General features: G+C 41.2%; 1 long non-coding RNA gene across 1 annotated transcript; it reads right to left on the bottom strand.

Annotated features, from left to right (window-relative positions):
• Window positions 1-1,308, bottom strand: LOC140846659 (uncharacterized). Its single transcript, XR_012125996.1, has 2 exons — window positions 644-1,308; window positions 1-471 (listed from the first exon to the last, which is right to left on the bottom strand). It is a non-coding gene; the product is annotated as an uncharacterized lncRNA (long non-coding RNA).
• Between the last annotated feature and the right edge of the window lie 19,822 nt (window positions 1,309-21,130).

Below are 21,130 nucleotides of genomic sequence, written 5' to 3'. Positions count from 1 at the left end.
TTCTTGGGGTGAAAGGGTTATCACCCAACTTTATTTCCAGGTGGCAGGTCAGTCACTAAAATCCCATTCACTCAGAGCGAGTCTGCATGCAGCAAGCTGGTCTCTACCTCTGGGCCTCTCTACAAAGTCGTCCCACACAGCCGTCCTCTGGGCCTCTCTGCACAGCCATCCCACACAGCCGTCCTCTGAGCCTCTGTCCTTGGCGCTGCCACCACTCCAGCCTCTGCTCTGCTCTCCTGCAGCCTTGCAGCCCTGCCACCCCACCATGTCGCACCCAGAGCACTGGGTGGAGCTCTTTTTATAGAGTCAACAGCCATGTATTGCCCACAGGTATGCAGTGAGCTAGTCAACCACGGCCAGTTTAGGATCCTGGCCACAGGAACTCTCATTTTATCCACACAGATACGGTCACGTTGGGGCATCAGCTGCATCGTATGCGTTTTGTGGGAGACACAGTTCCGTCTGCAGCCCCTGGAAGCAGGCAACCATGGTGAAAAGTGTCAAGACCCATGGGGCCTGACTACTATTGGAAACAGTGGGACAAAGGAGGAAAAGGAAAGCAGGAAGAAGGAAAGAAAAGGAGTTTCTGGCTGCCCCTCTGGCCTCTGGCTTTCCCTCTGGATCTCACGGAGGACTCACTCACTTCTTCAGGCTTTGGTACACTCATCAGCTCCGGGGATAGTAACAGAGCCAAGTGGGGTAGAATAATTTCCTCCAGGAATAGAATCAAAATGGTGCCTTGCACGGAGCTGCTCTCCCAGCAGACGCGCGGAGACGCCGCCGGGCGCTGGCCAGGGCGGGGCAGGTCCCAGCAACACGATTTTCGCGGCCTCCCAGAGAGCTGCGCCGCCTTCCCCTGCCTGCGTTTCTCTTTGGGATTCTCCTCCTTTTTCTTTCTTCCTCCTTCCTGCTTGCCTTTTCGCCCCCGCAGTCCCTCCGCTTTCTCTGGTGAGTCCGGCACCCCGGGTCTTGGTCCTTTTCGTGCTGATTATCTGCTCTTGATTTTCCCCAGATGTAAGGGCTGGCGCGTGGGTAAGGGGCAGGGAGGCCGAGAGGGGGAACAGACTGGCGGAGGTCAGGGTGGCGCGGCTGGAAGACATGAGAAGCAGCTGTGTCACCCCACGGCAGGGCGGGCAGGGAGCTGTGGTGGGAAGTGCCCGCCCAGAGCCGGAAATACCCCAGGTGATAACTCTGGATCTCAATTTTCTTACAGTAAAAAAAAAAAGTGCTGGAGTAAAAAATCCCCAAGGTGTCCTCAATCTCTAATATTCTGTACCTCTGCACCTCCTTCTGCCATACCATACTGAGAAATGGTATTGATCAATAAAACTGCGTGCTTTGTAAGAAAATCATTATGTAAATTAAAAGTATTGCTTAAATTAATTCTAATGAGGTTCAGGGGGAAAAACAAGCAACAACCAAAACTCTTTAATAAAGTGTTCTAAAAAGAAAAAAGAATTATCGCCCACTTCTGCACTTCCTGCTTTTGGCAGGGACTAGAAGTGGAAATCTGAAAACACTGTGAGACAGTCTGTTCTCATGGTATTTCTAGCTGAGAACAGGAAGGAGGGGAAATCTCATATGAGTGAGAGAGGCTGTTTTTCAGTGATTAGCAGGCCAAAGAAGTTTCACTGGGCAATCAAGCTTGACAGCGCCTCTGAAAGTTTTGCCTTTATTTGGCCAGCATAGCAGCTATTGCCAGAAACGCACCATGATCACCAACACAGCACCATGCCCATCATCATGATTGAGTGGCTACTCCCCCTGAGGCTGGGGCTTAGGCACTGGAGCCCCAGATGTGGCCAATGAGGCCCCTACCCTTCTGAAGCATATGACGAAGTTGGAAGAGTAAGGCATCTGCAGATGAGAAGTAACTCCAGTTCTAAGGAGCATATGCTGAGTGCTCATGTAGCCATGCAGACAGTGCTAGGAAGGAGCCATGCACACATGTCACAGAGTCCCCGATGAGCTTGCATTTGTTCTGTGCCTCATCATTTGCTCTGGTCACTCACCGCTGGACTGTTGGGCAATGTAAGCAAAAAAACGTTTCTTAATTCTTTTTGGCCACCTTGAGTCACAGACTATCGCCCTATAGTGTTCATGAGCCACTGAAGCTGAACCATGTTAAGAAGCACGTAATGATTAGCGCCAATGGATTGGTCAGGTATGTGGGAACCAGAAAAATCCCAAAGCTTAGACTAGCATTGTCACTGATTACCCTGCAGAGCGCCATGTGCACTGGCATCAAAGGCCGCAGCAGACACTCAGGGGAGGCCCTTGGTTGCCAACGCTCCGGCTGGGTCCCATAAACCGCCTAAGGTGTGCATCAATGGCATCTTTACCGCCAGGGCCACTCAGGGGGGCTCAGGTGGGGTGGGGAGAGTTCCCTTCTTCCCCCAGCCACCATTAAAGAATTCGGGAGTCCCCTTTGTGAGAGCATTTCTTTCACTTACCGAGTAGGAAACTTTCCTGGACAAAGATTAAAGATTTGGTTTTCTATTTGCAGTAATGTAATAATGAAGATTTTATTCTGAACAGGGCCTAATACTTTGTTTTATTGAAATGACCACCATGGCCATGTTTAATCAACTAGTTATTTAACCCTGGGTGATATGCCTACACAGTGAATAGTAAAATGTTTACCAATGTGTATGTAAATTCGTTGCAGTTGTTGCCCATCACATTGTATTTACTATGATGTTTCCTTCTAAGTGACTGCTTTGCACCCCACACCAGGGGAGGGGATGGAGGGATGTGTTCAGTGGTGGCATGGAATTCAGAATTCCTCCAGGTTGATTTTGTCTGGATCTTTGCAAAAACCTAGGACTGCTTCATGAGTTGTTATCTATTTAGTCTTGGGAATGTGAAAGTGAATTAGACACAGCTATCCAAAGAGCACACAGTCCAGTGAGTAAGGCAAACAGACACCCAGATAATACAAAGTGGGTTAGAGGACATTGGATGGGGAAGTCTGCAGAATGGAAATGGAGTAAGATGTGATCATGTTCAATGCTACACCTTCAAGTATTCGTGTCAGGTGATCCTTTTCTAAAATAATTTTTTTTGGTTGCAAATTCATTGTAGGAAACTTATAAAATAGAGAAAGGCACAAAGATGAAAGTAAAAATCACCCAATAATGACCACTGTAAAATGTGACTGTATCATTCTAGTCATTTTTCTATGCATACCTAGGAATTCTAAAACAACAGTAGAATCACATCGTATACCAATTTGCCAAGTGTTCTTTTTGTTTAACAATGTGCTGTGAAATATACTGTGATTATTTTACCTGCAACATTTCATGCCCTTCTACAACATGATTTTTAATGGCTTATAATGTTTTGTCCTATGGACATACCACATTGTATTTGTCCAGTCTCCTAGAGTAGGACATTAAGACTGTTTCCAGTGTTTCACTAATATAAACAATATTGTGGTAAGCATCATTGTATATAAATATCTGTGCATTTTGCTGATTATTTCCTCAGGATAAACTCCCTAGAAATAGAATTTCAAGATTAAAGGTTTGGACATTCAAGTCTAGCCACATGTTCCATATGACAATTACAAGACAGTCAAGATAAGGAATTGACCAATGTACTTCAGCAATGCTTCTGTTTTTATTTTATGATTCCTTTATAGTGTGTAAACATTGATCTAGAGATAAAAATGGTCATTCTGGGTCTGCCAGCAGAAAGCTTTCCTTGATTTTGGCTGCCATTGTATCAACACTAGAAACTTTATTTGCTTGGCCAACACAATTTGTTTACCTGCTTTTAAGATGCATGAACAGACCCTTACTTACTTTCAATCTGCTGTTTTTTGATCCCTTACTTCATTATTACTTTCCAAAGTCCACAATCACAATTCTAACCAATAAGAGTTTGATAATACATCCACAGCGCCAAAAGAAATGTTTTATCTCAGATAGAAGATATGCATGACGGATTCATTTTAAACAGTGGTTACAACTTCCTGAGAGCACTGCATGCTGCTGGTGGTGCTTGGTGTGAAACCGTCGTTGGACTCTAGGCTAAGGACACTGACATTTTCACAAACCTACTGGAATACACACATCTGAAATGAGGTGGCCAAAGGCACCTTACTCAGAATGTTTAAGACGTCTACTTTCCGAACTGTTGGCCTATGAGATCTGTAAGTGATTCTGTATTTCCGTGTTAGGGTTTTAGGGCTCTCATGTGCCCATTTGTTCAGTCCCTTCAACAACTATTTCTTGAGTGCCTGTGCTGTACCTGGGACTGACCCACCCATGGCCTGCAACACTCGGAGTCTCATGCAAGAACAGGTGAGTAAAGAAGCTCCAATAATACAGTGTCATAGTCACGAGGACAGGGATAAATGTACTATTGGATGCTTTTCCCTCTTTCTTGCTTTCTCCCCTTTGCTTTCCTTCTTTTGGCTCTTCTGCCCACTGCCTTTGCCCTCTCCCATCAGTGTTCCCTGGAGGGATCTGGACTGGGGCTTGACTGGAGTCGAGATGGCAGCTGAGGGTTCTGCAGGGCTGGTGCAAGGCAGGGGACTAGGGAGTGCAGGCTGCAGCAGGCTCCCTGGAGCAGCCCCAGCCTGGACATTTGCAGAGCCCAGAACCCGAGTACAAGTGGGGCCACTTACTATCTGCAGAAATACACAGAAGTTGTAAATCAAGTTAATAAGCTGTTAACTAAAATATAGCTTCAGATGGACAAAGTAAAAAAATATGTGTAGGCTATGGTTTTATATGATAGAAAGTTGGAAGATTATCAAGCAATTGGATTTAATTATTATTGCTCATATACAGGTGTTTGGTTGATGCGCTGGCAATGTTTGGACAAGTATGAAAGGATATATGTACATACTCCTGGGAAAACAGTGATTGTCTCTGGGGATTTGGACTGGTGGCATGAAGAGGGGTGTTCCTGTCTTAGGTAACTTTTTAGAGACATGATGAGATTATGGGTAATTTTATTTTCTTTTTCTCTGCTTTTCTCTTTATCAAATTTCTAAAAAAAAAATCATATGCTGCTTATGTAATTTGAAAAAAAATTAAAAAGAAAGAAAAATCAAGACTAGAAAACCATTCTAGGAAAGTGTCTCATTAAATTTCTAGAAAAAGGTTGTGTTTCAATTTTTAGGTCTGTATATTTTAGGAATTGATTAAAGTTAACCCCAGAAACACTAAACACTTTTCCGCAAGAGGCCATGGGGGATTTGGAGCAATGTCCAACTATCAAAAAATGGCAGAGAAGCTATATTTTAAAAGGACAATATAGACAGCCATAACTTTCTGCCTAACCTTTCCAGGCATTTTATTTTTAAAACTAATCAAATGTTTATTTTTCAATGACCTCACACATTTCAGTCTGGGTCATTTCTATGGTAAGATGTTGTGTTTACACAGTAATTTCAGCTTTTCAAGTTGCTTCATGTCAGTCTTCTCATTTTATCCTTGCAATAACCCCGTGAAGCAGGGAAGATAACATCCCCAATTCCCAGGTAAAGAAAATGAGGCTCAAAGAATTGAGAGTGGGTGCACATGTCACAACCAGTTCCTGGTAGAACAAGGACCAGTGCAGAGGTCTCGTGGATCTGAATCCAGTTCTCTTGCTGCTGCTCTTAATAAATTTTCACAGTGAATTTTCTGGAATGCACACTTATTTCTCAGAAATTTTTGTAAATATCCACAGTTTTTTAAAAATAAAACATCTTTAAAAGGCAGCTAAAGTTTCTCTATGAGCTACTAAAAAATACTCAGCACCCTTTCAATAGATGATTGACTCCCTGTAAGTAATTCGACAAACGGGGATCTTTATAGAAAGTGCTAATTAGTGCTAAGCACCTCTAGAGATGTCTTCCAGGCTAATGTCCAAAGATGTACCACGTGGGGGAGGAAAGTATAATAACCTTTGCCTCAGGGACTCAGCTGATTTTCTGTGGCATGACAAACCATAAGATTATTTATTTTGCTCAGTGCTTAAAATGTGCCTAAGGATCATGTTAGTACTACTACAAGATATACAGTGTGCCATTTCCTGAGTCTTTCTTCAATTGGGAGTATTTTGTAATAGCCAACATTTTACCTAGACTCTAGAAAAAATGAACTTTTAAAAGATAATTTGGAAAAAATTGGGTGAAGGGGGCCAAAACGTACAAACTTCCAGTTATAAAATAAATAAGTCCAGGGGATGTTATGTACAGCAGTGACTGTAGTTAATACTATATTGCATATTTGAAAGTTGCTAAGAGAGTAGATTTTTAAAGTCTTCATCACAAGAAAAAAGAATTTTTGTAACTATGTATGGTGACACATATTAACTAGACTTATGTTGGTGATCACTTTGTAATATATAACAATATTGAATAATGATGTACACTTAAAACTAATATAATGTTATATGTCAATTAAATAAAAACTGCTTAAGTGCTTTTTAAGTTCATAAATCTGTGGTGCTATAAAAAAGGATAATTTGAATTTTGTAACATGTTTTTGTAAATTTTTTCAACTTCAGAATATAGTAGTTCTAATTATTTGTAACTTAATTTATATTGTACTTGTCATGATTTTAGTGAGATGTACATAGAGTAAAAGTCAAAACAGTTACCACTTCTCTGCCTCGCCAGACCACTCAGGCTGATAGCCATTTAGCTAAGGCTGTTGGCCATGGCAATTAAGAAGAAAAATTACCAAAAATACCCCAAAAAATCTCATGTGGATTTATTTTATCTAAAAATCTTGAAGTAAATCTGGAACTTCATGTTCCAGGCTATTGCTCAAGTAAAACAAAACAAAAATAAGTCCTCTTTTTTTTTTACCTGTAAGATGCAGGTAAATAGTGAAGTCCCCACTTGATGGAACCAGTATGTTTTTGCTCTGCTAGGGAGAAGGCCTGTGCTTGACCCAACCATCAGAGCCACCACAGAGCTATTTTACAGTTAACAAAGCAGGCCAATTTATAGAATAAAGGATATAATTCCAGTCTTGAAAAGAAGTCTCAGAAGTCTCTAATAATTCTGTAGACAATCTTGGATTTTAGGCTCGAAGACTCTGCAGTCATGGCAGAATCATGGGTCAGCTGGAGGCTAGCTGCTTTATGGGGGTGGTGAAGCACACCCCAAGTGCAATTTAAGACCCAACTCCCCATGTCAAATCACTGCTCCAGTGCCTCACATACGTTTAAGTTCAACTTACTGTCTGCTAATCCATGATCTTAAGATTGCTATTGAGTTAGAAGGAAGACAGAAGCCCATCATAGAGGGAAAATACAGCATAATTTCACTCAGGTGAGATATCTAATATAGTCAAACTCATTCAAGCAGAGAGCAGAACAGTGGCTGCCAGGGATAAGGGGAAGTAGGGAATAGAGAGTTGATAATCAGTGGGTATGCAGTGTCAGTAATGCAAGATGAGTAAATTTTGGAGATCTGCATATGCATTCAACATTGTGCCTCTAGTTAAAAATTCAGTGTTGTACACTTAAAAAACTGTCAAGAGCTGTATCTCATGTTGAGTATTCTTATCACAATAAAATAAAAATAAAGAAGAGGAAAGCAGGACAAATAGAAAACATGTCAGGAAGAGAAGTAATATAAAACCCCTCTTTGCAGAGGTATGGAAAAAGTCCCAGGCAGGTAGCACATGCCACTGGGGAACTACCCAAACCTTAGTGACCCTGTTCAGAGAGCTGGATCCACTTGGCACAAGTCACCAAGGGGACTGGTGTACACCTGCAGCATGCAGACTTGTGCTTCTCTTTGCTTACAATGCTTGGCAAGAGAAAGGGCATCCTGTGTTATTACCTAGAAACAGCCAACTTTGCAGTCTAGCCACACTCTTCAAGTCCTGTGTGGCCACCTCAGGACTTGGCATTGATCGGGTGCTTGCAGGAGAGTCAGATAACAGAGACAGCTGTCGCTGTCCTTGTAACCCTTCATATGACCTCAGTACTATCTCCCTGACCCTTCTAGCCAGCATGGGTGTTCCCTGATGGGGGTACTTGGGGATATACATGGCTTTTCCACTTCTGTCTGAAGGTGAATAGCATTTTAACTGTAACAATATGATCATTGTCTTTGACAGACTGGAAATAAATTAGAAAACACAACCAGACCCCTTTCCTCCAGGGGCAGAATTCAACAGTGACATAGGCAAATACATTCTATTCCATACATTCATTTTATTCATATTCTTATCATCATTATGTTGACATATTAATGTAATTAATTTGTCCTATTGGAGAAATTAGCAGACTCCCCACATTCTTACAAAAGGAGGGCCTGCTTCTTCCATTCACTGATTTCATGCCAGCTTTGGCCACAGTAGCAAAATAATTATAGTAAAAAGCCACCAGCAGATAGCATTTGAAGTTAGGTTTATAAATGAACTAAAACTGTTAAGAAGTATGAGAAGATCAGCTTTCTGGTGCTCTTAGTCTTTGTGTAACAAGGGGGAAATATTAGTACATCAGTTATTTTAAGTGGGCACCAGCAATTCAGAAAGCTAAAAGCAGCTAAGCCTTTTAAATTTTCTGAGAAGTTGACTCATGTTTTATCTCCTCACTTGATGGCAACCTGAATTTCAGCCAAGCAAACAATAAACTAAGAGCATAAACAAAATTGGTCCCTCTCATTTTTATAGTTGATGAATGTACTTAACAAAATCTATAAATTTCCACAGACATTTGAGCACTACACTTCAGCTGTTTAAAAATCTAGTAACGTCAAGAGTTAGTTACTCTTCATGAACAGGCTGTAAACCTAAGCAGAGTTATTTTGGCATAACACAGTTTGCAGGGAGATTTAAACATTATTATAGCTCATAACTGTCAACAAGTAATACAAAGCCTTTTTCCCTTAATCAGAAAATCTGAACTTCAGGTGTTGAAGTTTAGTGGGGAGCTGCTCTGTATGCCAGGATTGCCTGGCAACACCCTCTGAGGATGAGTGGCCTTGCAAAATGTGTACAGAGGTCCAGCTCTCTTCATTACTGGGTTCTGGAATTCCCAGGAAGCTGGTTTCCCATACTTAACTGGGAAGTGAGGGTGGAAGTCTGGGAGGCTAGTGGGGAACCTTCAAGTTAACGCTGCCAGTCCTCATAGCCAGTCATAGATTTCACCAGGGCCCAGAGGGCCACAGCAGAAGCACATACCCTGGTGGGGCACCTGGATGGCTTGGTGGAAGGGGATTCGCTCCCCTGCAGACCATCCCCAGCGAATAAATAGGCAGTGTGCTGGCTGTGCAAATGCAACATTAGGATAAATCTCCTACCCCTCCTTCCACCCCCACCAGATTCTCTCCCGTTAGCTCCACCCACAAAGACATTTTGTAGTGAATAGTGAAATCTGATGTGTATAAAGTTATTGGTGGATATCCCAAACTTTGACATCCACTTAGAATTTCCTAGTGAAATATGGTAATAATGGAATAAGCCAGTTTGAGTAGTATGGTATGGATGTGTATTGACTAAATCTAATTTTAAATTACTAATCCATCTGAGCTATGCTGGTCACTTTATGGAGGATGGAGGCTTGAACAGTGTGTATGTGGAGACTCCATAAAATTTGTTACATAAGGAAATCGTGAGTACATAAATGCTTACATACAGTGATGAATTCAGTGCTCACAGTCCCTCACAGAGCTCCCAGGCTAGTGCAAGGGAGAAGGCAAGTCTAAAGAATTCTTTAACAGAAAAACAAAATGAAATAAAATCAAGACCTTCCACAATGCTGCAGGACCAGCCCAGGGGGACACCCAATTCTGGTGTGCAGAAATGGGGCAGCCCTCCAGGAGGAAGTCCTGTTAAAGTGGGATCGAAGGATATGAGGTGCTAACAACAGGAATGGCTGGGTGGGGAGAGTTATGCAGGCATAGGAGAACCCAGGTGTATGGGTCTGTGTTGAGGCACCTGGAAGCAAGGGCAGACATGATCAGTCATGTAGAGCCCTGCCAAGTCTTGGGAGATGTGGGCTTTGTCCTAAGAGTAATGGGGCCATTGAAGAATTTAAACAGATCAGCAATATGATCAGATCTGGGTAGTAGGAAAATCATTCTCCATTTGGAGCTTATTCCATATTAATAGCTCTATTGAACATTTTGCAAATGATAACTGTAACTGGATGCATTAAAGTCTTCTTATAAATTGGGAGCATAATATTATTAACTGGTGCATGCTGTCATGTTTCAAAGTCCACAATGCATATAAAATAATAATTTTTATTATTATAATGTCATTATTTATTATTATTGCTATAAACAAACATTTATTATGAGCTTACAGAGTGCCAGGCACAGTGCTAAGTTTTTTATAAATTACATAATTTAATCCCTTTGAAAATTAATTTTAACCCAAATGATTGATCATTGATTGATTTCCTTAAAACCTTGTACTCACACACCAGGCCAGGAAAGCCCACACATGTCAGGCAGGCATCATGACCTGGTTAGTGTGCATGGAGAAACTGGATGCCAATTTAGTCTCTTGCTGAAGGGCCATTCGCTGTATTCTAGTACAGTGGGCTTAAGGAAATTTTGAAATAAATCCTATTGTGTCCCCATTTTATGGATGAGGAAGTTGGGGATTAGCATTAAATCACTTGCTTAGGTCATCCAGAAAGTGAATGGCAGGGTCAAAACTGCGGTGCTGGTTGTTAAAGGAACTTCAAATTCACCCTAATTAGTTAAGAATAATGTTAACTAAAAATTTAGACCGAGTGACACTGAAATATCTTCATTTCAATGAAGAGCTGTTAAAAAGGTGAATGAAAGCTATCAAGAAGTTGACAAGATTAGTTTTATATCAAGGCTGGAAAGCTATGATTTGTGGGTAAAACAATGTTTCTTAATATCGTTGGCCTGGGGTTCAGATTAGACAATTTGGCTGGTAATTTATCTGACTTGTGGAGTAATACCACAAGCACGTATGGGATTTTATCCTACTTAAAGCACTGAAGGCACTTCTTCAGTATATGGTACCACCTTAGTTATGTTTTATGAGTGCCTATGCCCCGATTTGGGATATTGCATATCATCTCCTAATCTCACATGTGATGGTTGCTTTAGAGGAAGATAATACTGTGCTCTTGTTAATCGCTTACTTATCTGGGTTGACATTTCTAAACCCGCACTGAAAGCCCATAACTTTCTGCTTAAGAATATTTTAGTACAGCTAAATGAGCATATAATTGTTGACATACTAAATAAGAGGGTTGACTCACATGTCACCCTGGAACCAGTGCTGTACCCTTAGATGGTGTCACCTTACAGAGCTCCAGCATCCTTAAAAAGAATTTACCTCTCCCTGGACTCTCATGGACTTCGACATCCTGCCCTGTGGAAATCTAGAGGCCTGCTAAATGGCACCAACTGAAAATGAGATGTCATGTGGAAATACTGAGCATGCTAGGCTAAAGAAAGCAAAGAACTTCCCCGAGAATAATTGGATTTAATGTCTTATTCATAGAACAGACTTGAGCTGGAGGGGAAGACAGAATGGATTTGTATGCAGCTTGCTGGCTGTGCCCTTAGAAACCAAGCCCTCCTTCCGCTCCTGCTGCAATTGTGATCTTGGGTCACTACATGGGGCTGGTTGCTTGGCTTCTCCTGGGATGGCAAGCCTCTTTATCCCCTCTTTAGCTCTGGTTGTGGCACAGGCTGCAAATAAATTGCTAACATTTAAGTGCATCTGTTGCAAAGACAGAATCACAGAGGACACTGGGGAAATTTCAAACCAAATTTCAGGACTGAGCTCATAAAAGCATGCACCATCTGTGGAATTTTGCTTATATGCATCACTATAATGGGGTGAGGGAATCGAGAAGAGAAAAAAGAGACAGAGAAAGGATTGCATATAACTGGATTTAAAACTAAAGTCTCTCGCAGCAGTTCACAGGTGGCATTTGGGGCCGTCAGGATCCCAAATGCCTTTTCTCACTCTGAGAGGTCTGGCCTGTGGGGATTTGTTTGCTTGAATAGGTTGCCTCAGATCTGCATCCCTCCCACCCACCGTACTTGACAGACCCTGTGCAAAGAGTCAAGACGTTCCATCTTTCTTCCTGCTGGATTCCTTGAGTCTGGGGCTGAGTATAGCTCTTTTCCTCCCATCATCCCAGTGGCAAAACAAAAACAAAACCCCAAACCCAGTTCATTTTCAGATAAGCTCTTTGCATTTCGATATTGTAGGAAAATCCTTCGGAATCCCTTTATAGATGATCGCTCTCATTGTCTAACAAGCCTTTCATTGTTTGTGATTTCCATTTCCCTCCACAGTTCAGGGCACTTTGGAAAAAATTTATATTCAGCACTTTTCCACTCATAATTCAAAAAAAAGAGTCATGCAGTATAATAAGGATAATTGGCTCCGACTGAAAATAATAAGCTTGGCATCACGGAGCCCCTCTACTGCACACAGTATCCATTTATCGTTTTGTGTACTCTCTGTCAAGGCTAATTACTACTTCTGTAATTACTAACCTGTTGAAGGAACAAAGGAAAATGCAATGCAGTACTTAAATGTGTAACACTTTCTTCCAATCCATCTCAATAAAACTCTTTTGGAACAGAATCTGTCCTAACACTCTTACAGTTACAAACTGCTGTTGTTTGCCCTCAAAAGTATGATCAGCTATTCTAAGAATGATTTTCGGTGTGTATGTAAGGAAGTGGGGGTTGAATTTCTTTTCAATTCTTGTAAAATAAAGGTAACTGGGAGTGATGAACTTACGCTTAATAAGGCTCAACATTTATGCCTCACGTTCCTTTTTCATTAATCTGTCAACCTTGGCACAGTGTGGAACAATCACTGTGTAAATGACCGTGTGCTTCCTCTGTTAATGTGTCTTAATCCAGACCAGCAGATGCTTGTCTTCTCCCTCAGAGCAGAGACACTGCTGATTATGTCAAATCAAAGTGGAGAGACACAACGACAAATACAGTTCTCTCTTTTTTTGAGGAATGATGCATATTGGGAAGTTTAAAAACACAGGTTCTGATTTTCATTCATTTCACTCCTCATTACTTGCCTGCCCTTCCTGATCCTGCTCATGATTTTTTCCTCTCATACACATGCTCTGTATACAGTTTACTAGGGAATAATTCTTGCTTTTTTGGACCATGCGTGAATGAGGAGTGTTGTGGATTCTGGCTTTTCAAGATAGCAAAGGCTGCTGCCTCAACTCACCAGCCTCCCTCTAACAAGAACTGGACCTTAGCAATACCAGGTATACATAGAAATAAGTGTCCACACAAGACACTGAGTTAGATGCATTTATTCTTCAGCCCAAATGGCTTTCTTCCCTTCATCTCTATCCAAAGGTGAAAATAAGAAATGTTGTTAAAGAGATTGCTGAGACATTGTCATTAATCTGTGAGGAATTATAGAAAGCAAGGAAGTTTCAAAAACTGAGATGTTATTCTGATTCCCAAAAGGAGAATGGAAGTAAATTGTGGTCGAGATGCTAGAATGGATTATTTATGAGAAGAAGCAGTGATCACCAGAAGCTAGCACTGATTCACCAAGAACAAATAGTATTAAATGAAAGTGATTTCTTTCACTGACAATGTATCTGGCTTGCAGATAAGGACCTAAGTTAGCCTTTGGACCTTCAATCTTAATCTATATTTGAATCTTCATTAAGAACCTCACAAAATCATTCACAATAACCTCATCAAGGAGTTGGCAGATTATTAGCTGAATATTATTAGCCATTATCATTAGTTACTACAATCAAGCTAGTAAAACTGGAGGCATTCAGAGAGGGGGAAACAGGGCAATGAATGATCAGGCACTATATCTATGAGAAATATAAAAGAAAAAAATTTTTTTGCCAGAAAAGAAAAAGTCATTAAATATGTATGTAATTATTAAATGTAAGGGTGATTAGATTGGCACCAATTAGATTAGCACTTGGACCACATTGGTGAGAATGACAGGGACCCAGATTCTAGTTCAACCATCAGGACTATACAAAGGTGGAACCGGTTGCCTCAGAAGGATCAGTGAATACCCGATGAGGGCACAAGCCATAAAAGGAATTTGAGGACAAGATGGACGCTCAACTAAAATAACCTTTGCAGGAGTTACTTTACAATAAAATAGGATTATACAGTTTACAGAGCCTTCACATGTCTCCTTGTCTTAGCAAGCTGAAGCCTGAGGCTCTGGCCCAGTCAGACCTTTAGGAGAAGGGGTTGAGCACAGGTTGAACCAGACTCATCTAGTAGGGATAAAAAAGGAGCCGAATGCTACATTTTGGATGAAGGCCATCTTGGGGATTTCCTAAGTACTTGGGAAAAGATTGCATTGAAAGAGAGGGTGGCGGAGCAGCAACAACCCAGTCAGAAGCAAAGGCTGTAACTGGAGTTGACACATAGCTAGTGGAAAGGAGGGTGGACAGAAGCCCACAGCAAGCTCTGTGGGAAGAGGGCGGGAGCCTGCTGGGAAGTCTCCCCTAGACTTAACTTGTCAATGGCAGGCAAAGAGCTCTTAAGGACGCTGAGCCAATCCCAAAATTACCGTATTTCATCCTCATGGTTACCCTTTGGGGTTGACAGGGACTACAGTTGTACCCCCATTTTTCAGAAGAGGAACCTGAGACTCAGAGACATGGTGTAAAGTTTCCCAAGCTACACAGCAAGCACAGGGCAGAGCCAGGCCTGCAGTGCAGGTCTTCCGACTCCAGTGGGTGGCAGCACACTGGGGTGAATGAGAGCACATATAGCAGATAACAGGTGACAGAGGTGAGGCTGCCTTGCCTCCTTGGCATCCTTTTACCCTGGTTTCTGTAATTCTACAGCTGTAGGTAATGGTAACACCTTATGGGGCTCCTCCTGTACCCACTCTGAGGTGCACTGCTCTAATCGTTTTTGAGATAGAGTTTGTGCTACTGATTCTCCCTTCGGACTCTGCCTTAAAAACACACTAGATGAACATTCATTTGCCTCTGTTTATAATGACAGACTAAAGGAAATTGTCTCAGCCTCTGAGGACTTGGTCATTTGCAACTACTCATTTGCAATTAGACAACTTACAGCTAGGTATCCATCTACAAGGAAGACGACGAGTTCTCTTTTAGCCACAGTCAGGTTCCAAAGTGGAGGCTGGGCCCAGGCGTTGAGCACTGTTTTGGCTTACTGAATCACCTGGGCACCACGGGAATTATTTTGTAAAGAAAACTCTCTTGCGCATTTCCAAGTACATTTTTAAAAGCAAACAATTTGCTGAGTCATTTGTTGGGGTCAATTGAATATTGCCACTTGGAAAGTACTGCTTATCCATCTAAGAATGATTCTTTAAGCTGGTAAGGACACAGCTACATACAATAGATGAACAAAAGCTATGAATATGTAGAGAGGGCCAACTAATCACACTGAAGCATAAATTATTTCAAAGAAGCCCCCAGATTACTATTTGTGCTAATGAGAAGAGAATGTTTAACTTTAAAACCATTCTAAGTAGGGCCCCATGCTCTCTGAAACACGAGTCTCAGCTTCCCAAAGGCGGCTGAGGCTCCTGTTAAATTAGGGGAACAAAGGGAAGGCAGAGCTTTCTTCTCACGTCAGTTGAGCATTACTATGAGCTGTCAGAGGATGAAGATGATGAGGGACTCTAAACCCTGATTCCTGGGACTTTCATGGTGATTGTTTCATGGGGGTCTCAGGAATTTGCAGAAGACTTTTGTCATCTCATTTGTCTAGTGTAGGTGATTATGTGATGAGGACGATCATTATGAAAACCTCCTGGAACACAGCAAGTGGTAGTGTTTAGTTTAAACCAGACTCTCAGAACAGTAAGTTGAATTTCTCTTGTTTATTTCTTTCACCCTGCCCCTCTCAATGCTTTCTGCTACCCTTTCCATCAGTTCTACTCATCAGGCATGTTCTGTCTCAATTTCCAGTTCACTTCAGTAAATACCTTACTGTCCTGTATCAAACTGTCTAATTGATGGACTCTGTGAGAATAGCTCCTCATTACTTTATACTACACATTGTAGTAGATATAAAAATTTGTTAGACACAACCTTCATCTATTTAGGAGGAGAATAACTGTGTGAAAATAGAGCCAAGGAGACCATCAGATAATTCAGTGCCAGACCATGGAAAATTTCTGGCACTCGGTTCAAAGTTAAATAAATTCAGAAAAAGAGACTCTTTGGGCTCAGGTGGTCAGGGAAGCCTTCTCAAAGGTGAGGATTGAGTGGAATAATCCATGATGGCTTGAGTTCTTACAGAAAGCAAGTGCATAATACTATACATGAATGGCTTGCATGCAAGTGTTACACAAATGTGGCCATTTCATTGTAAAATGACTCAGCCCAGCTTAGATTATTTGTATATACGTAGCACTCTGTTATTTGTCTGTGCCCCAGCTCTCCTGAATGGACCCAATTATACCGCGGTGAGCTGTGGCTGTAGCTGGAGTCCGGATGGGAAGTCAGATCTAGGTGAGCCAGAGAGAGCTAGAAAAGGTGATGGAGCCTCTTTCTCTGAAGACATTTGAGCGACAGGGGCACATCCAAGGCAGAAATCCAAACAAAGGCCAGGGCATCAGCAACCAGGCAGACAGGAGACGCTGGGCATATGGACACTTCCAAACTAAGTCTGCCTTCCCCAGACTGATGGACTTTATGCTGGAATAAAGTGAGGGCATGGATTGGATAAGCCAGATTCTGAAATAGGAAGTAATTATTTAAGAGAAAGGTAATTTGAGTATGCTGGGTGTAGTGAGATATATGGAGCAAAACAAATAGGTGAAATCTTCATGCTCAGTGTGCTTTTGGGGGTCTCAAATAGTGCATAGTTTTATGTAGCTCAATGCCAGGTAGTAGAGCAAGAAAATATATGATATATGTAAAAACTGGTTGTGGGGAAAAGTGGTCATATTGGTCCTGAAATATGCTAACTGAAGCTCTCAGAATGCTGAGGTTTGATCTAATCAACCCTGGATGCACCAGAGTCTGCCGGAACCTCCAGGTCAGCGTCTCACATATGGCTGATTGTAGCCCATCATCTCAGTGTAGACAAACCTTAAGATTTTCAATGAAAGTGCTCATACAAGCCCTTTAAAAACCAAGACCTGCATGTTCTTCATGAAAATGTAAGAGTCCCTGACATTTAGGGTAACAGAAGGAGTTGCTCTGATATTCTTTGCTAAATTTACAAGATTTGGCTAAAACTCCAAGCGTCTGTCCTATCCCAGTGGAGTATTAGTCACTCTGTAAAAGATTTAGCGGACTGTACTCTGGTGTGTGAGAGTGTTAAATGCCATGAACTATGTGACTGGTTGGCAGATCCACCTCCCAGATTCAAACTCAAGCAATTAAAAATTTTTTCTTCCTAAATTTCTTTTTTTTACTATCGACTGTATGGAGTCATTTAGTTTAACTGAACTGAGACCTAAGCATTCAAATCCTTTGTGAGAGGAAGAGTAGAATAACAGAAAGGAATCACAGCATGTCCATTACCATTTGAGTGGTCTTTTAAAGGTTGGACAGAATTCTAAGATTCTTAAAATGTTTTCCCACTAGTTCTGAAGGATGGCAAACATATTATCAGGAGAAAAGTTCTGTGATCAAATACTTTGTGAGAAATCATGTTAAGCAAAGGCCAAGAAGTTTCTTTGCTTTATGGCTTCTTAGAATATTTCATGACTAACACACATTATGAATCAAGAGGGTCATAGGCTTATTTCACTGAGACTTTTTTTTTCAAGTATGGGGACAATGTTCCTATTAGAAACGCTGATTTGTTCTTTTGAGAAAGGAAAGCAAGACCCAGAGTGGTCAAAGGCTTTGCTTAGAGGTATAAAACTACCTATGTGCAAATGGCTATAGAATGATTTACCTGAACAATGGTCCACCATGGTAGTATAACGCTGCATGTACAGTAGGAGCAGAAAAAGATGGTAGCAATTTCTGAAACAATGAATGGCCACAGATTTGAAGTCTTGAGACACATTTGGTAAAGAAGCACGAGACCAGAGGAAGCAGCCCTCTGGCCAGAATGGGCCATGCAAAACCCTTGGGCGGGGCCACAGCTCCCAGTCCTCAGAGAAACTCACCATCAGTCATCTTCATATCAACTATGATCTGCATGGATGTTTTGGCCTCAAGAATAGGACTGGTTGGATTTCTTGGGGGAGTGGGCAGATGTGCAATTAAAAGAGGGTGGTACTCTCTAATACTGACCACTTGTGGTGGCTTATAAATCTGAGAAATAGCTAACACGGTGCACATTAGTTTACATTTTTCTTTTGTTTTGAAATTCATGTTTGAGTATTTTTCTGAGCATGTCTTGAAAAACACCGCTAGAGAGGGACTTTACTTTCCATTAATAATTTTAAGAGGAAAAGTTTGAGACCCACAGATCTCAAAGTGTTACGTAAATAATACAAGAAACTGCAAAATGATCTTATGTAAAGTCACTCTACAAGATGCATATTTAATTTGCACCTACTAATAAAACAGATGCATGTGAAATTATTTAGGGTGACATGCACTACTCTGAACAATACGATATCTGCTCAGGATGCCAAGGGCATGAAACATAACTTGTTTTTAATCGAGCATTTTATCACTAAAATAAGAGACAGCTTGTGTTTTATATATTTCCGTAGTACATCATTATCCAACAATAAATGCAAAAATAAATTACAAAAAGCAAACTTTAAGCAGGAAAAAAATTTAAAGGCCCAGATTTTATTTTTGGATTTGGCTGTTCAAGGATTTTATGTGAAAACTAAGAAATGGCTCAATGCCACACTGGTTATTTTAAAAGCAAATCTTTAGTATTTTCCTTTTAACTTGACCACATCATTTTTAATATATTATAAGAATTATCTTTGAAGAATAGCCCAGGGCATTCTTAAAAATGTGACTCTCAAATTCAGAACTTATTTTGACTTTGTAAAAACTCAGGAAGCTTTCTTTTAGTTGAAATAGGTTATCTCTCCCTACGCACATGCACACACACACATGCACCCACACACATGCACACAGAGTCAAAGAGATAACTGGCAAATCCAATGGTGAAAGTAGCAAAAAGAGAGTGCACAGCAGGAGCCCCCTTAGAAGCCTTTAGTGTCTAGGGCTATTCTGAGAACTCATAATCACTGTTCAGCAACAACTATAACCTTTATGATTACAATAAATGTCAAAGGTAGTCTTGAAGGAGGAAAAAGCCCCTACAGAATATTGCTTTTTGAGCTATAAATATGGAAAGGTCAAAGGGCAGCTCCTCCACTTGCCTGGAGACCATATTTGGTGGTGATGATGGTTTATTGAGTGTATCTGCCTTTCATGTCTTTCTGATTTCACCACCAGTTGTGTCACCTCTTCCTTATCAAGGAATGGCCTTTTCCTCTTGCCCCATCTTGCTGTCTTTGCAAACCTCTGCTCTTGCAAGGCACTGCTGACCTGCCAGGGTACGCCATCCTGCAGCATGAGGGTGGGACCCTGAAATGAATTTTCTGTTGGGCTGAAATATGTAGACAGATCTGAATCTTACTCTGACCCATAAAAATTGTGGATTCAGGAGTCATTAAGGAAGTTGTTCCCTCCTTTCTTCATGCACAATCCAGGAGGTATTTTGGGCATCTGCTGTACTCAAGGTGCCAGCTGGGTGCTCTCAGATGAAACAGGCCTGTTCTCAAAGAGGTTGTAATCTAGTAAACATTATAATGAAAATTTTTCAGAGGATAAGGATGAAGAATAAGAACTTACAGATGTTTGAGTCCCTCCCTACAGAGGCAGCCTATACCATTAAACTCAATCAGGTACATGAAATCCTGGCCTAACTGGAGAGGCATAGGCTGTTTCTATTTCTGTTCTTCAATTGGTTCCACACCCTCTCGTTCATTTTTCTGATTAAACATTTCCAAGGAAGTTGTCAGAAGCATACCCTGCAATGGCTGTGTGCTCACATTCAATGCAATAGAAATGACTTATTTTTGCCTGTCATAGCAGAAAATATTTAAAATGCTATATATATATATATGCACACACTGAAGTTTTATCTATAACAACATGATTATATTTAAAATGCAAAGCCTCACTATTTAAAGGAATATATGGGTACATCTCAGAGATGTTGTGGGTTTGGTTCCAGAACACCACAATAAAGCAAATATCTCAATAAAGTGAGTCAAATGAAATTTTTGGTTTTCCAGTGCCTATGAAAGTTATGTTCACACTATACTTTAGTCTTTTAAGTGTGCAATGGCATTATGTCTAAAAAACAGTGTACGTATCTTAATTAAAAAATGCTTATTGCTAAAAAACGCTAGCCATCATCTGAGCTTTCAGTGAGTCATCATCCTTTTGCTGGTGGAAGGTCCTCCCTCGATGTCAATGGTGCTGGCTGATCAGGGTGGTGGATGCTGAAGGCTGGGGTGGTTGGGGGGTTTCCTAAAATAAGACAACAATGAAGTTTGCCACATAGATAGACTCTTCCTTTCATGAATGATTTCTCTGCAGCATGCGATGCTCTTTGGTAGCATTTTACCCACGTAACACTTCTTCTGGAGCCAGTTCTCTCAGAAACTGCCACTGCTTTATCAACTAAGTTTATGTAATATTCCAAATCCTTTCTTGTCATTTCAACAATCTTCACAGCATGCTCACCACCAGGAGCGGATTCCATTTCTAGGAACCACTGTCTTTGCTCCTCCCTAAGGAGCAGCTCCTCATCTGCTACAGTTTGATCATGAGATGCAGCCATTCACTCACATCTACAGGCTCCACTTCTCACTCCAGCTCACTTATTATTGTCACATCTAAAGTGATTCTTCCACTCAAGTCTTGAACCCTGAGTCATCCATGAGGACTAGAATCAATTTCTTCTAAACTCCTGTTAAGATTGATATTTTGATCATTTCCCATGGATCATGAATGTTGTCAATGGCATCTAGAATGGTGAATCCTTCCCAGGATGTTTCAATTTACTTTGCCCAGATACATCAGAGAAATCACTACCTATGGCAGCTATGGTCTTATAAAGTGTATTTCTTAAGTAATAAGACTTGAAACTTCATATTGCTCCTTGATCCGTTGCCTGTAGAATGGATGTTGTGTTAGCAGGCATGAAAACAACATTAATTTCATTGAACTTCTCCATCAGAGCTCTTGGGTGACAAGGTACATTGTC

The sequence above is a fragment of the Manis javanica genome, chromosome 16 (assembly GCF_040802235.1).
Source record: "Manis javanica isolate MJ-LG chromosome 16, MJ_LKY, whole genome shotgun sequence".
NCBI lineage: Eukaryota > Metazoa > Chordata > Mammalia > Pholidota > Manidae > Manis > Manis javanica.
This window is presented reverse-complemented; position numbering and strand designations above follow the sequence as displayed.